Here is an 18,463-nt window from a genome sequence, read left to right on the forward strand (position 1 = left end):
AGTTTCATAGGATTTTGAAATGCTTCTCTAAGCAGACTCTCATTTACTTCTATAGCTGCCAAAATATAGAAAACAGTCATGCCCAGACATGGTGCTACACCAGCCAGCCAGGCTCGCATGTTTAGGGGTTGCTACTATGTGCTATTATATACTATATATGTATATGCATATATCTACATATGTGTGTATGATAACATATAATGATTAATATTTATATAGTATAACACATTAGAGTACAAAGACGAGCAAGATACTGTTCATATCTTGAGCTTACATGGGGTATGTGGTGTGCACCTGTTATTCCAGCTGTTCAGATGCTGAGGCAAGAGAATAGAGTGCGAGGGCAATTTGGATTATATAATGAGACTTAATTGCAAAAGAATGTATCTGCCCATCTTGTACTTACCATCTCTGGTTGCTACTATTTTTTAAGACTTTGTTTGTTTGTTTGTTTTTTTGTTTCCAGACAGGGTTTCTCTATGTAACAAAGTCCTGACTGTCCTAGACTTGCTTTGTAGACTAGGCTGGCCTCGAACTCACAGAGATCTCCCAGCCTATGCCTCCCAAATGCTGGAATTATTAAAGGCATGTGCCAACATGCCCATCCCTAGATTTATTTATTCTATGTTAGGTACATAAATGTTTTGCTCAGGTATATGTACACAGCACACATGTGCCTGATGCTCTTCAAGGTCAAAAGTAGGCATTAGATCCCCTGGCGCTGAAGTGACAGAAGGTTGTGAGCTTTGAGGTAGATGTGGAGAGTGGAACCTGGGTCCTCTGCAAGGACACGTGTTCACAACCTCTGAGCCATCTCTCCAGCCCTAGTTAGTATTTTATTAATTTACATCTACTTGTCTATTAATGAGTACACACATACCATGGTGCTTATGAGATAGTCAGAGGACAAGTTCTTGAAATGAGTTCTTTCCTTTCCCCTTATGGGTTCTGGGAACTGAACTCAAGTTGTCAGCCCTGGTGGCAAGCTGCCTGCCTGCAGCAGGTGTCAGCCTTATCTGCTGAGCTATCTTGCCAACTCTGGGTATTACTATTTTGTATTATCTATTTAATTCTATATTTCTCTTCTTATTCTCTCTCATTTACTCAGCACACATAATGTATTTTGCACTTTCAAAATGTATGCAGCTCTGTCAAGATTCAGGATCATTTTTCTGCTTAGCAGACAGAAAAGGGAGTCTCAGGGAGGGGTAATTTGCCCACAACTTCTTAGTGTCCAGCCAAGAACAAACTATTAGGTCTCTCTGTTTGGAGCCCACCACCTTTGCGTGAGTCACATGCTCTGTGTCTCTTGAGTCACCAAATGTTCCACATTACAATAAAAGACTCATTGTGAAGCCAATACATGGGTATATAGGTCTCAGAAGTTATTATCCATAAATAGTTTTTGCCCATTTCTTTGTCTGTTTCATTTCATCCAGTGGAGACTGCCCTTCCCCTACCAAGAGACACAGAGCTGGTGAATGGCTCATCTTCTACGGGCCCTTGGCTTCATGGTTAATTCCCTACAAATAATTCAAGGATGAATATGTCTCTGGTCTCCTTTTTAGACCTTTATTCCCAATCAAGAAAAGGGGTGGGACCATTCCTCTCTCTTGAATTCATGTATTTGCACATGTGTGTACACCCATGTGTACATGCACATGCATGTGCCTGTGGAGGCCAGAAATCAACCCTCCATGCCATTCTTTAGGTGTGGTCTACTTTATTTTTGAGACAGAGGCCCTTGTTGTCCTGAAGCTCACCCATTATGCCAGGTTGGCTGGCCAGCTCCCATCTGTGTCACATTAGCCCTGAGATTATGGGCGTGTGCCACCATACCTGATTTTGTTTCCACACGGTCCTGGGGTATCCAGGTCCCATACTTGTCTGACAAGCACTTTAACCAAGTGAGCCATCCCCCTGGTTCTCCCTTGGTGGTTTTGGGAATGAATTTTCCTCATGTCGGGATCTCCGATGAGTCATTTCCCGGATCCTACCATATGACTACTTTGAGCATCTCGAATCACACCTTTGCCACAAGCATCGCCTCCGTGCCTCAGGAAGTGACTTCAGGAACATCCAGGCCTGTGGAGCTGCTTCAGGGTCAGCAGAAGAGTCTAAAACACCACAGGCAAAAATGGAAGACATTGTCAGCCAGGTTGTCCTTGATCTTCCAGGCCTGTCGGGTTCCTGGGGGTAATTCTAGTCAGAAGCCATTTACCACTCTGGGTTGGAAATCCTTTCTACCCTGAGAGCATACCTTCTGTACCTTCTTGTCGGCCCATCAAGAGGTGGGGACAATGAGTCCCCCATCCTTCACAAGAAACCCATTTTAAAGTCTTTACGCCACAGATCTCAGTGTCCTGGGGTATATCTAGGATCCTGAGACCCCTGGAGCACTTGAGTTTATTCATATTGAATGTGTGCCTTAGGGGAAAAGCACTTGAGTTTATTCATATTGAATGTTTGCCTTAGGAAAAAAAAAATTGCTCTAGGTTCCAGAAAATCTGTCCAACTATCTCCCACTGGGCTCCGGGATTCCTAAGATCTTCAGAAGTTGGGCCCAGGATCAACACAAACCCAGCTTCTGCTGCGTTTCCACACATTTCCACATATCCTGTCTGCCTAGCTCCCCGCTCTCCCACTTGTCTTTTCAGAGACAGTCTCATGTAGTCCAGGCTACCTGGAACTTACTCACTGTGTAGCCAAGGGCCCTCTTAAACTTCTGGTGCCCTTGCCTCCTTGTAGGAGGATCACAAACATACACAGTTTATATCGCCTCACGCAGCCTGGGCAAGCATTCTACCAGCAGCTAGCCTGTTTCCTCACCTTTACTCAGCTTGGAGTTCTCACCCCGAGCTCTCTCCTTGGGCTCTAACTGGAGGCTTTCGTTGCTTATGGCCATCTTATAGCATAGGGCAGACAAGCAGAGGACATATTCTTCAGACTAAAGCCAAGTTCAAATTCTGAGACTTTGGTTTACCAGTGGCTCATCCTAAGGAGTCAGTCTTTCTGAGCTCAGTTTCCCCTCATCTTCCCCACCTCCTAGTGGTAATGGTAAAATACAGAAGGTCTGTGGTAAAGGGAGCAAAAAGGTCCAGCTCAGCCTTGATGCGGTGGTCACGTCCCACAGCCCAACTAAACAGACTCCCTTGGTGCTTAGCACAGCTTTCTTAATTAACTTGAAATAAATCTTTGCCAGCTTCCTCGGCTGCCTGGAAGGAATTTCCCCTATGGTCCTGTTTTAGTAAAGAAAGAAGTCAGAAAACTGAACGGTCAGTAGTCAGCAGGTACTGAAGAGAGCTATGAAGTAAGCCGGATGCATCCGGCTTACTTCATAGCTCTTGGCTCTGTCTGGAGTAGAGGAAAACCTGGAATTACTGTAAGTTCATCATAGCAGCTGGTCCAAGCAAAACCCGCCAGACTTGCTTAGAGGCCAGCTCTGGATTGCAGCGATAGCTGTGGCCTTCTGAGAGGCAAGAAGAAATTATTTATCTAACTTTTTTTTTTCTCAGTCCCAACCAAGAATTTTCTTTGGCTCAGAACAATGTTAAGGGCCGGTTCTCATTTGCACGGAACTCATGTGAGGATATGAATCTCTGACAGTGTTTGGAGACTTCTTAGAAAGACAAGCACTTTTCTTTCCACGGGTGCCTGTCTCATGATTCAGGAATAATTATTCATCCAGGAAAGCTAATCCTCGGGTCTCATTTGTGCTTGGATTGTGCCAGAACTGCCCATATAAGCACACTGTAATTTTCCACCGCATGCCGTCTGGGCATCACGAAGAGAGCCACCAAAGGCCATTTACCCTCCTTCCAAATTGGCAGTCTTTGTCTACTTGAACCCATGTTAACCAATGTGGCACATTTTAATGCATCTCACTGTGTCAAGCTGTGGCAGCAAATTAGAGTGCAGATCTTAGCAGCTGCTTCTAGAGCGGCTGTCTGGATTCTTCTCTGCAGCCCCGATGCCTCATGCCAGCCGCAGAAAAATGTGCCTATTAATTATATGTCCTGGAGAGGTTTCAAGACAGCCATGCCTGGCTGAAAATGTTGCCTTTTGTGCCTTCGTGTATGCTCACACTCTCGAGTAAGTGAGCATATATGTGTGCAGGTATGACTGTACCTGTATACACACTTGAGAACAACCTCAGATGTTAGTCCTCAAATGCCTTTTCCTTGACACAGGATTTCCCACCTTGCCTGAAACTCAACCATTGGACTAAAGTAGATGGACAGGGAGCCCCAAGGACCCGCCCCTCTCTACCTCCCCAGACTGTTACAGATGCATGCTATGGAGCCTGACTTTATAAACATTTCATTTGTTTATTTACCCATCTATTGATACATTTACCTCTCTCTCTCTCTCTCTCTCTCTCTCTCTCTCTCTCTCTCTCTCTGTGTGTGTGTGTGTGTGTGTGTGTGTGTGTGTGTGTGTGTGTGTGTAGGGTTGGGAGAGGCACATGAATGTCCCTGAGTTGTAATGGAGGTCAGAGGACGACTTGCAGGAATCTATTCTCTCTTTCTCCCATGGATATAGAACCCAGGGTGTCAGGCATGGCAGCAAGGACCTTTCCCTACTAAGCCAGTCTCTACAGCTGGCTTTCCTTTCTTCTTTAAACGTGGGTTCTGTGGGTTGGACTCTGGTTACTGACCAAGCCATCTCACAGCCCTCAAATGTCCTCATTTTTATATTATTATATGATAAGCTTTGAAGCAAATAGTATTCAGAGGTGACTGAGCAGTCCTGGAATGGAGTAGTGGAGCGTTTGAAGAAAACACCCAGCACCCCCCAATCAGATCCACATCTCCTGTGTCCAAGCAGTTATCATTCCAGAGTTGTGGCCAGTGTTGGTTTAAAGAGCCATTGCGTTTCCTTGGTTTGCCATTCTTCTGGAAATTGGAATAATCCAAGATACTCACAAAAATGGCTATTTTTCCGGCTCCTAAATCATGAACAGAACTTTGTTTGTTTTTTGGTTTTGATGTTGTTGCTGGTTTGGTTCATTTTGGTTTGTTTGGTTTGGTCTTAGTGTGTTTGTTTTTGAAACAGGGTCTCACTCTGTAGCTCTGGCTGGCCTCAATATTGATATGAAGTCCAGGTTGGCCTTGAAACTCGTGGAGATCTACCTGCCTCTGCCTTCCAAGTGCTGAAATTAAAGGCATGTGCATCACACCAAGCTAATCTAATCTAAAGTACTGAAAGGTCAAAATCAATATTCCCCCAAGAAGAGATGTGAGCAGCATTTGAAAGTAGTGCATGAAAGGATCTAGTCAATCAGAGAAATGCTAATCAGCAATGAGATCCTCTGTGGCCTCACACTTGTTAGGGTAGGAGCAAGAAACTATGAGATAGATAGTGTTGAGGTAAAAACACTATGAAAGGACCGGACAGCTTCTGGGACGGGCAGAAGCACAGAGCCGCTGAGGCAGCACCCTTGGCGGGCCGCAGACAGCCGGCCACCGTCCGGACCAGAGGACAGGTGTCCGCCTGGCTTGGGAGGCGGCCTCAGCCTCAGCAGCAGCGGTCGCCATCTGGGTTCCGGGACTCCGCGGGACCTAGGAAATTAGTCTGAACAGGTTAGAGGGTGCGCCAGAGAACCGGACAGCTTCTGGGACGGGCGGAAGCACAGAGCCGCTGAGGCAGCACCCTTGGCGGGCCGCAGACAGCCAGCCACCGTCCGGACCAGAGGACAGGTGTCCGCCTGGCTCGGGAGGCGGCCTCAGCCTCAGGAGCAGCGGTCACCATCTTGGTTCCAGGACTCCCTGGAACTTAGGATTTTAGTCTGCACAGGTGAGAGTCTGCACCACAGAAGCTGACAGCTTCTGGGAACTGCCAAAGCAACACAGCTTCTGAGAGAGGCCCTGTTTTGGGCCTTCTTCTTCGACCAGGAGGAGGTCCAAAAACAAGATATCTGCGCACCTTCCCTGTAAGAGAGCTTGCCAGCAGAGAGTGCTCTGAGCACTGAAACTCAGAGGAGAGAATCTGTCTCCCAGGTCTGCTGAGAGACGGTAACAGAATCACCAGAAGAACAATCTCTAAACAGAGTCAACTATAACTACTAACTCCAGAGATTACCAGATGGCGAAAGGTAAACATAGGAATCCTACTAACAGGAACCAAGACCACTCACCATCATCAGAACCCAGCACTCCCACTTCGCCCAGTCCAGGGCACCCCAACACACCCGAAAACCTAGACCTAGATTTAAAAGCATATCTCATGATGATGGTAGAGGACATCAAGAAGGACTTTAATAAATCACTTAAAGAAATACAGGAGAACACTGCCAAAGAGTTACAAGTCCTTAAAGAAAAACAGGAAAACACAATCAAACAGGTAGAAGTCCTTACAGAAAAAGAGGAAAAAACATACAAACAGGTGATGGAAATGAACAAAACCATACTAGACCTAAAAAGGGAAGTAGAAACAATAAAGAAAACTCAAAGTGAGGCAACACTGGAGATAGAAACCCTAGGAAAGAAATCTGGAACCATAGATTTGAGCATCAGCAACAGAATACAAGAGATGGAAGAGAGAATCTCAGGTGCAGAAGATTCCATAGAGAACATCGGCACAACAATCAAAGAAAATGGAAAATGCAAAAAGATCCTAACTCAAAATATCCAGGAAATCCAGGACACAATGAGAAGACCAAACCTACGGATAATAGGAGTGGATGAGAATGAAGATTTTCAACTCAAAGGACCAGCAAACATCTTCAACAAAATTATTGAAGAAAACTTCCCAAATATAAAGAAAGAGATACCTATGAACATACAAGAAGCCTACAGAACTCCAAATAGACTGGACCAGAAAAGAAATTCCTCCTGACACATAATAATCAGAACAACAAATGCACTAAATAAAGATAGAATACTAAAAGCGGTAAGGGAAAAAGGTCAAGTAACATACAAAGGCAAGCCTATCAGAATTACACCAGATTTTTCACCAGAGACTATGAAAGCCAGAAGAGCCTGGACAGATGTTATACAGACACTAAGAGAACACAAATTCCAGCCCAGGCTACTATACCCAGCCAAACTCTCAATTACCATAGATGGAGAAACCAAAGTATTCCACGACAAAACCAAATTCACACATTATCTCTCCACGAATCCAGCCCTTCAAAGGTTAATAACAGAAAAAAACCAATACAAGAACGGGAACAATGCCCTAGAAAAAACAAGAAGGTAATCCCTCAACAAACCTAAAAGAAGACAGCCACAAGAACAGAATGCCAACTTTAACAACAAAAATAACAGGAAGCAACAATTACTTTTCCTTAATATCTCTTAACATCAATGGTCTCAACTCCCCAATAAAAAGACATAGACTAACAAACTGGCTACACAAACAAGACCCAACATTTTGCTGTTTACAGGAGACACATCTCAGAGAAAAAGATAGACACTACCTCAGAATAAAAGGCTGGAAAACAATTTTCCAAGCAAATGGTATGAAGAAACAAGCTGGAGTAGCCATCCTAATATCTGATAAGATTGACTTCCAACCCAAAGTCATCAAAAAAGACAAGGAGGGGCACTTTGTTCTCATCAAAGGTAAAATCCTCCAAGAGGAACTCTCAATTCTGAATATCTATGCTCCAAATACAAGGGCAGCCACATTCATTAAAGAAACTTTAGTAAAGCTCAAAGCACACATTGCACCTCACACAATAATAGTGGGAGACTTCAACACACCACTTTCACCAATGGACAGATCGTGGAAACAGAAACTAAACAGGGACACACTGAAACTAACAGAAGTGATGAAACAAATGGATCTGACAGATATCTACAGAACATTTTATCCTAAAACAAAAGGATATACCTTCTTCTCAGCACCTCATGGTACCTTCTCCAAAATTGACCACATAATAGGTCACAAAACAGGCCTCAACAGATTCAAAAATATTGAAATTGTCCCATGTATCCTATCAGATCACCATGCACTAAGGCTGATCTTCAATAACAAAAAAAAAATAACAGAAAGCCAACACTCACGTGGAAACTGAACAACACTCTTCTCAATGATATCTTGGTCAAGGAAGGAATAAAGAAAGAAATTAAAGACTTTTTAGAGTTTAATGAAAATGAAGCCACAACGTACCCAAACCTTTGGGACACAATGAAAGCATTTCTAAGAGGGAAACTCATAGCTCTGAGTGCCTCCATGAAGAAACGGGAGAGAGCACATAGTAGCAGCTTGACAACACATCTAAAAGCTCTAGAAAAAAAGGAAGCAAATTCACCCAAGAGGAGTAGACGGCAGGAAATAATCAAACTCAGGGGTGAAATCAACCAAGTGGAAACAAGAAGAACTATTCAAAGAATTAACCAAACGAGGAGTTGGTTCTTTGAGAAAATCAACAAGATAGATAAACCCTTAGCTAGACTCACTAGAGGGCACAGAGACAAAATCCTAATTAACAAAATCAGAACTGAAAAGGGAGACATAACAACAGATCCTGAAGAAATCCAAAACACCATCAGATCCTTCTACAAAAGGCTATACTCAACAAAACTGGAAAACCTGGACGAAATGGACAAATTTCTGGACAGATACCAGGTACCAAAGTTGAATCAGGATCAAGTTGACCTTCTAAACAGTCCCATATCCCCTAAAGAAATAGAAGCAGTTATAAATAGTCTCCCAGCCAAAAAAAGCCCAGGACCAGACGGGTTTAGTGCAGAGTTCTATCAGACCTTCAAAGAAGATCTAATTCCAGTTCTGCACAAACTTTTTCACAAGATAGAAGTAGAAAGTACTCTACCCAACTCATTTTATGAAGCCACTATTACTCTGATACCTAAACCACAGAAAGATCCAACAAAGATAGAGAACTTCAGACCAATTTCTCTTATGAATATCGATGCAAAAATCCTCAATAAAATTCTCGCTAACCAAATCCAAGAACACATTAAAGCAATCATCCATCCTGACCAAGTAGGTTTTGTTCCAGGAATGCAGGGATGGTTTAATATACGAAAACCCATCAATGTAATCCACTATATAAACAAACTCAAAGACAAAAACCACATGATCATCTCGTTGGATGCAGAAAAAGCATTTGACAAGATCCAACACCCATTCATGATAAAAGTTCTGGAAAGATCAGGAATTCAAGGCCCATACCTAAACATGATAAAAGCAATCTACAGCAAACCAGTAGCCAACATCAAAGTAAATGGAGAGAAGCTGGAAGCAATCCCACTAAAATCAGGGACTAGACAAGGCTGCCCACTTTCTCCCTACCTTTTCAACATAGTACTTGAAGTATTAGCTAGAGCAATTCGACAACAAAAGGAGATCAAGGGGATACAAATTGGAAAGGAGGAAGTCAAAATATCACTTTTTGCAGATGATATGATAGTATATATAAGTGACCCTAAAAATTCCACCAGAGAACTCCTAAACCTGATAAACAGCTTCGGTGAAGTAGCTGGATATAAAATTAACTCAAACAAGTCAATGGCCTTTCTCTACACAAAGAATAAACAGGCTGAGAAAGAAATTAGGGAAACAACACCCTTCTCAATAGTCACAAATAATATAAAATATCTCGGCGTGACTCTAACTAAGGAAGTGAAAGATCTGTATGATAAAAACTTCAAGTCTCTAAAGAAAGAAATTAAAGAAGATCTCAGAAGATGGAAAGATCTCCCATGCTCATGGATTGGCAGGATCAATATTGTAAAAATGGCTATCTTGCCAAAAGCAATCTACAGATTCAATGCAATCCCCATCAAAATTCCAACTCAATTCTTCAACGAATTAGAAGGAGCAATTTGCAAATTCATCTGGAATAACAAAAAACCTAGGATAGCAAAAACTCTTCTCAAGGATAAAAGAACCTCTGGTGGAATCACCATGCCTGACCTAAAGCTTTACTACAGAGCAATTGTGGTAAAAACTGCATGGTACTGGTATAGAGACAGACAAGTAGACCAATGGAATAGAATTGAAGACCCAGAAATGAACCCACACACCTATGGTCACTTGATCTTCGACAAGGGAGCTAAAACCATCCAGTGGAAGAAAGACAGCATTTTCAACAAATGGTGCTGGCACAACTGGTTGTTATCATGTAGAAGAATGCGAATCGATCCATACTTATCTCCTTGTACTAAGGTCAAATCTAAATGGATCAAAGAACTTCACATAAAACCAGAGACACTGAAACTTATAGAGGAGAAAGTGGGGAAAAGCCTTGTAGATATGGGCACAGGGGAAAAATTCCTGAACAGAACAGCAATGGCTTGTGCTGTAAGATCAAGAATTGACAAATGGGACCTAATGAAACTCCAAAGTTTCTGCAAGGCAAAAGACACCGTCAATAAGACAAAGAGACCACCAACAGATTGGGAAAGGATCTTTACCTATCCTAAATCAGATAGGGGACTAATATCCAACATATATAAAGAACTCAAGAAGGTGGACTTCAGAAAATCAAATAACCCCATTAAAAAATGGGGCTCAGAACTGAACAAAGAATTCTCACCTGAGGAATACCGAATGGCAGAGAAGCACCTGAAAAAATGTTCAACATCCTTAATCATCAGGGAAATGCAAATCAAAACAACCCTGAGATTCCACCTCACACCAGTCAGAATGGCTAAGATCAAAAATTCAGGTGACAGCAGATGCTGGCGAGGATGTGGAGAAAGAGGAACACTCCTCCATTGTTGGTGGGATTGCAGGCTTGTACAACCACTCTGGAAATCCGTCTGGCGGTTCCTCAGAAAATTGGACATAGTACTACCGGAGGATCCAGCAATACCTCTCCTGGGCATATATCCAGAAGATGCCCCAACTGGTAAGAAGGACACATGCTCCACTATGTTCATAGCAGCCTTATTTATAATAGCCAGAAGCTGGAAAGAACCCAGATGCCCCTCAACAGAGGAATGGATACAGAAAATGTGGTACATCTACACAATGGAGTACTACTCAGCTATTAAAAAGAATGAATTTATGAAATTCCTAGCCAAATGGATAGACCTGGAGGGCATCATCCTGAGTGAGGTAACACATTCACAAAGGAACTCACACAATATGTACTCACTGATAAGTGGATATTAGCCCAAAACCTAGGATACCCAAGATATAAGATACAATTTCCTAAACACATGAAACTCAAGAAAAATGAAGACTGAAGTGTGGACACTATGCCCCTCCTTAGAAGTGGGAACAAAACACCCTTGGAAGGAGTTACAGAGACAAAGTTTGGAGCTGAGATGAAAGGATGGACCATGTAGAGACTGCCTTATCCAGGGATCCACCCCATAATCAGCATCCAAACGCTGACACCATTGCATACACTAGCAAGATTTTATCGAAAGGACCCAGATGTAGCTGTCTCTTGTGAGACTATGCCGGGGCCTAGCAAACACAGAAGTGGATGCCCACAGTCAGCTAATGGATGGATCACAGGGCTCCCAATGGAGGAGCTAGAGAAAGTACCCAAGGAGCTAAAGGGATCTGCAACCCTATAGGTGGATCAACATTATGAACTAACCAGTACCCCGGAGCTCTTGACTCTAGCTGCATATGTATCAAAAGATGGCCTAGTCGGCCATCACTGGAAAGAGAGGCCCATTGGACACACAAACTTTATATGCCCCAGAACAGGGGAACGCCAGGGCCAAAAAGGGGGAGTGGGTGAGTAGGGGAGTGGGGGTGGGTGGGTATGGGGGACTTTTGGTATAGCATTGGAAATGTAAATGAGCTAAATACCTAATAAAAAATGGAAAGAAAAAAAAAACACTATGAAAGGTCCCTTAAAAATTAAAAGTTGGCGCTGAAAAGAGGATTCAGTAGCTAAGAGTGCATACTGCCATTGCAGAGGCCCTGGGTTTGGTTCCCAGCACGAACCAAACAGTTCACAACTGTCTGTAATTCCCTCTTCTGGCTTCTGCAGACATTGCATGCCCATGATACACATACGGTTAAATAGGCACACAGACACATAATTAATTTTTTTTGAAGGAATAGATGTTTTACTTGAATTTGAACATTAGTCAGTGTATTCATCTATGAAAATATTAATAATTATTTTTTAAAATTAAAATTAGAACGACATATGATCCAACAACCCCACTTCTGGACATATATGTAACAAGACTACTGAAGAGGCGTGTCCATTGTAGTACTAGATACCATGGGGTATATAGAGAAAAGTAGAATAATGTTAGTCATAAAAAAAAAAAGAAAGAAATCCCACCATTTGTGACAATGTAGAAGACACTGGGGAACAATATGCTAAATGAAATAAGCCAGACACAGAGAGAAAAATCAATATGAGTTCACATGTGCACAAAGGTCAAGTTCATAGAAACAGAGAGCAGAATGGCAGTTACCCGGTTGCCAGGCACTCACAGAAATGAAGGTGTTGGTCAAAGGCCAAATCTTTTCACTTATAAAGAAGTATGTTCTAGGTGTCTGGTGTTCAGCTTGATGCCTATAGTGAGTAATACTGTACTGCATATTTGAAAGGCCTAGAAAGAAATCGTAAGTGGGGGCCAGAGAGATGGCTCCACAGCTTAGAGCACTTACTGCGCCTACAGAAGACCCAAGTTCTGTTCCCAGCACCCACATCAAGGAGCTCACAACTAGCTCTAAGGGATCTGATGCCCTTTTCTGGCCTCTGAGAGCACATACATTAACATGCACACACAGACAACTCGATCAAAAAAATAAAATAATAATCAGGCCTGGTGTCACACACCTTTAAATTCCAGCATTGAAAAAGCAGGCAGAGGCAAGGCAGATCTCTGAGTTCAAGGTCAACTTGATCTACAAAGCAAAGAGTTCCAGGACAATCAGGGCTACACAGAGAAACCTTGTCTCAAAACAAAACAAAAGAACCAATAAATAAACAAGTAAACAAATAAACAAATAATAAAGTAATAAATCGTCTTTTAAAAATATACATGTATTTTCAACATACAACACACAAATAATAGTAATGCTATGAAATGATAACATAGTAATTTACTTCGTTGTTGTAACCACTTTACATTATACACTTATATCAAATCACTACATTGTATACCTAAATTATACACAATGCTATCAGTTATACCCACCAACAAATTGCAGAAAAGAAATACAATACCCAGCCAATGTTGGTACAGACCAATCGTGAAGAAATCTAGATCCTAGCTTCATTGCTTGTCTCTGGAGGAGGGGACTAGCAGCAGAAGAAAAAAAAAGGAAAGACAATTTTATTTTCATCATATGATTTTTAGTACTTTCAATCCAGTACTGGACATCCTTTATATGCACTCTAAAATCATAGGTTTTTCAGCAAGTTCATTCAGAATTTGGTCCAGCAAAGACAGATGGTGGCACTGGCTGCACAGCTGAAACCATCCCAAGCGTTCTCATGGAGCAGCCCCCTCTGCTGACCTCTGGGTTAAGGCTACTCATATATGTATTGTCTGATTTTATTTCCCTCAAAGCAATCCTGTGACTCAGAAGTGTCTAGGAAAGTTGCCTGATACAATCCAGCCCCTACAACACTGGATCACACCCAGGCCAGGTTAATTTTCCAGGATCCTCGGTAAAACTTGTTCTTCCGTGTGTGGCAAGAGGGTAGGGACTAGAGAGCAGCCTTAAGACTGTGAAGGAAGCTGGTGGCAGAGAAAGAATGCAACCCTTTCCCACCTGGGCAATGGAGCATGCTATACAAGTGTGAGAAAGGAGGGACTAGGTCAATGTACACTGGGAGCTTTTCCGGCAGCTCACTAGACCACAACCATTCTTGAGAGTCTTTTCCCTTTCATGATAAACTGCCCTGTTTCTATTTCTAATGATGTTTTCATAGTTACCCAGTTTGCCATGTCTCCTAGTTAACTTTGACTACCAATTTGACACAGCCTAGAGTCACCTGAGAAGGAAGTCTCAACTGAGGAATTGCATTGATCAGATTGGCCTGTGGAAATTAACTTAATTGTTAATTGATGTGGACCAGACTAGCCCACTGTGGGCAGCACCATTCCTTGGGCTGGACTGTATAAGAATGCTAGCTGAAGTATAGGCCTATCTGTGAGCCAGCTAACAAGCAGCATGCCCCATGGTTCCTGCCCTGAGCTTCTGCTCTGACATCCTTCAATGATGCACCTGGAAGTGTAGGCCAAATTGTAACCCTTTTCTTTTCTAAATTTGTTTTGGTTAGAGTGTTCTATCACAGACCAGACAGGAAACTAGAGCACTGTGGAACACAAGAACGTGGGCACTCCAATAGGTACCTCCCGGGTCCACAGTGTTAACTGTTCTGTTCCCAGGTTCTATCAGAGTGCTTGGCTCACAGGAGGTGTCTAATAGATGCTGGATGAAGGGTACAAACCCTCATGGGATTTCCCATTCCTCAGTCTTCTGTCTGCAGAGTTCAGCAGAGTGCTCAGTACACAGGAAGTACCTCATACATGTTGCGCAAATGATAAACAGAAAATGATCCAATGAATGCAAAGCAAATTTCCTCAGGGATGGGACAGACGCTTCAGTGTTTTGGAGTGAGCCAACAACCCAGTGGTTGATTCGATTGTTGGATGGGAGCAGTTGTCATTTAGATGGCTGTATTCTGGTGTGTTCACTTAAAAAAAAAAAAAAAAAAAAAGTCACACTGCTTTAGTCACACCTCTCAAAGCCTCATGACTTAAAAATGCCATTCGGGTGGAGGACAGTTTCATAACAAACCAGGGAATGTGGTTTCCATTGGGCCACCCTTAAAAACAGTTGTTTTCCAGATGGTTCTATGAATACATAAATATCTCTCCTCTGTTTTACCTTCAGTTGTCAGGAAAGTACTACACAGAGCTAGGGCCCAAACAGTTAAGCAGCCAGCCAATTTGGCCTCCTCTTGGCCTCCTCGTGGCCTCCCCTGACTCCCAGAAGAATGGTATGCACATGAGGTCGCCTGGCAGGCGGCCACATTCCTATGGGAACCTTGCAGCAGGGAGAGCCTTGGGACATTAAGAAGCAAATGTGTGGGAGTTATGGGGCTCACTGCAAATGACCCAAGGCCCTGGAAAAATGTGTGGAGTGTCTTTGACCCAGAGCACCAGCCCCGTCTCTGTCCTTGCTCAAATCCAGGCCTGAGTAGGAGCTTACAATGTCCCAGTGTTCTTCCAGATGGGAATGTAATAGAAACTCAATAAAAGAAGGCTGGGCTGGACAGTGACCTCTCTCCTTAGTTCTCCAAAGGGAAGAACCACACTGTCAGGAGTTTTGGGGTTTTTTGTTTTGTTTTGTTTTGTTTTGTTTCGTTTTTGTTTTTTGGGTTTTTTTGTTTGTTTGTTTGCTTGTTTGTTTTTTGTTTGGGGGAGTGTCTTTTTATTGTTGTTTTGGGGTTTTTTTTTGTTTTTATTTTGTTTTGTTTTTCAAGACAGGGTTTCCCTGGCTGTCCTGGAACTCATTTTGTAGACCAGGCTGACCTCAAACTCAGAAATCCGCCTGCCTCTGCCTTCCAAGTGCTGAGATTAAAGGCGTGTGCCAACACCGCCCGGTATTTGGTTTGTTTTTTTAATCTTGTTTTCATTAACCTTTGTGATTGATTTCTATTTGAGATTCATTTTATTTTTTATTTCTAAGTAGCACCTGTGTCTATATGGGGAATGTGTGTACACAGTGCCCTCCACCAGCCCCACAACCCCAAGCCCCTGTCGGCCTCAGTTTCCTCATTTGTAACATGGGGGTGATGATGATCCATCACCTTACAAGGATGTTAAGGGGTGAGCTGAATTAACGGTTGCAGAATTACTTCACACTTTCTGAAAAAAAACCATTGGAAGGGATTGCTGGAACAAACGAAACAACTGAGTCTTTAGCCTTTCCTGCATTCTCATTAATCTCCTCATGCGGTTTTCTCTACTCCACGTAAAAACTGGCTTGCTCCCGTGAAAACACGCTTGACCTAAACCAGGTTCAGAACATGCCGCTCCCCTTCCCTCCCCCACCCATTCATTCCCCACACAGCGCTGCAGACTCCCACGAGCTGATTATCTCATAGAAATAATGGTCACTGAAGGAATTGCTGTATCAATAAAGGGATTTCCAGGCTGGAGAGATGGCTCCATTGTTAGAAGCACTTGCCGCTGTTAGAGACGACCCAAAACCGGAGTTCAGTTCCCAGCACCCATGTCAGGCACATGGAAACTGCCTGGGACTCCAGCCCCAAGGGATCTGCCTTCCTCTGAACTCTGTGGGTACCTGCACTCATGGGCAGTACAGGCACACCCATGCACAAATTATTTTAAAATAATTTTTAAAAATAAATCTAAAGCCGGGCGGTGGTGGCGCACGCCTTTAATCCCAGCACTCGGGAGGCAGAGGCAGGTGGATTTCTGAGTTCGAGGCCAGCCTGGTCTACAAAGTGAGTTCCAGGACAGCCAGGGCTATACAGAGAAACCCTGTCTCGAAAAAACGAAAACCAAAACAAAACAAAACAAAAATCTAAATGTAAAAGAATTTTCAAGGCATACATAGAGAAAACGTCTGACTTCTGCAGAATATGGAAAGTCTTCCTAAGAGGAAAGACAGGCCACATTCACTGGCAAGAAGAGTCAGTAGCAAATAGGCATGTTGCCTTGGATTACTATGTAATAAACCTATATATGTATATTATAAATGTATAGATAAAATACATATGTATGGGGCAGCTAAAGGAAGAAGTTTGGGTTGTATACTGCCTATGTGTTGTTTCAAATAAAATATTAAAAAATTTAAAAAAGATATACATGTATGCTTTTCAGAGCTAGACAATGTGATTCTGAGGTTTATATGGATGACTAAACAAAAATATTGAAAAAACTTAAATGTAGAAGGAACTAACTTAAGAGGTTCTTTTTTAACGCCATTCTGAGCATAGTGTTGCATGCCTTTGAATCTCAGCACTCAGGAGGCAGAGGCAGGTAGATCTCTGAGTTTAAAGTCAGCCTGGCCTACAGAGTAAGTTCCAGGACAACCAGGGCTATATAGAAAGCCACTGCCTCAAAAAAGAAACACAATAAATAAATAAATTAATTAATTAATTAATTAAAAGGCCTTCGATTAGCTACGTAGCTAAGAATCCTCTTGAACTTCTGGTCCTCCTGCTTTGACCTCCCGAATGCTGGGATTACAGGTGAGCAACCCACGCTGGTTCACACAGTGCCAGAAATCAATCCAGGGTTTCATACATGCTAAGTAAGCACTCTAACCATTGAGCCTCAATACCAGTCCAGTTTAGCAGGTGAAGTTTCTGATAAAACCTCGGGAGTGAAGCATTGTAATTTTGGTGCAGAAACTCCCTGACTTACGTGTGGTACAGAATAAGACAGAGCCTTTAGTGACAAAAAGACATCCAGATTAAAAAAAACAAACAAACAAACAAACAAAAAACCCTGAAAACTCTAAGCCTACAATCTCAGGCAGGGTTCCTCTATTCTCCAATCTCCAGCTTGTTCCCCAGCCTGGGAACCTGTTAGGATCCTGCCTGGTACTAGACTGGTGGTCATCTCAGGCTTGCTTTTTTCAGCGATTATTAGGCTACTGATCATTCAGATGTTCATAGGTCAGAACACTGACATATAGACATAACCTCTCCTCTCTGCCACCTACTGATGCACATATGACAAGAAGCCACACCTGCAGTGGCTCTAGGGGCAGGTGACAGAGACTCTCTTAATTTTATTTACTTATTTGTTTGCTTGTGCATTTATTATTTATTTATTTTGGTTCTTCAAGATAAGGTTTCTCTTTGTAGCCCTGGCTATCCTAGAACTCCAGCTGTACACCAGGCTGGCCTTGAACTCACAAAGATCCAATTGCCTCTGCCTCTGGGATTAAAGGTGAGCACCCCACTCTGCTAATGATTAAGGAAGAATCTCAGTATCAGCCTTGAGCTTAAGCAGACACAGATAAATATGTGTGTGTGTGTACTCACACTTGCATACACACACAGGCAAACATGTAAGCATGCACGCACACCACACAGAAGGCACATGCAAAAATGTAAACTCATGAATATGGAATATGTGACTAATGAGGATAAACTACACTTAGAGCCATACCTCACATTGTATCTCAGGATGGATGCTAGAAGATTGGATCTGGAAATATAGAACAAAATAATAATAAAGAAGCAGAGAAAACCATAGAGAAATTTCTTTATGACCTTAAAATGAAGAAGACTTTTAATTTTAAAAGATCTAAAACCCACAAATAAATATGGTAAATTTGACTTCTGGGAAACTGAATAAATAAATACTTGAGGCAAAAAAAAAAAAAAACCTATTATAGCTGAAGTCAAATTTAATTTATCAAGTTGTCAAAATAACGGAAGATAATAAGAAATAAGAAAAATGTTTCCAACTTATTTGAGAGCAGAAGGATAATACCCTTCAATATAAAATGTCTTATGGGCTGGAAGATGGCTCAGCTGTCCTTTGGTTCTTATACCCACACTGGGTAGCTC

At 42.4% G+C, this 18,463-nt stretch overlaps 1 non-coding gene across 1 annotated transcript; it reads right to left on the minus strand.

Annotated features, from left to right (window-relative positions):
* Nucleotides 1–17,526: 17,526 nt before the first annotated feature.
* Nucleotides 17,527–17,656, minus strand: Gm24154. The gene has a single exon (XR_003947173.1). It is a non-coding gene; the product is annotated as a small nucleolar RNA SNORA17 (small nucleolar RNA).
* Between the last annotated feature and the right edge of the window lie 807 nt (nucleotides 17,657–18,463).

This window comes from Mus musculus, chromosome 7 (genome assembly GCF_000001635.26).
Source record: "Mus musculus strain C57BL/6J chromosome 7, GRCm38.p6 C57BL/6J".
In the NCBI taxonomy this organism is placed as follows: Eukaryota; Metazoa; Chordata; class Mammalia; order Rodentia; family Muridae; genus Mus; species Mus musculus.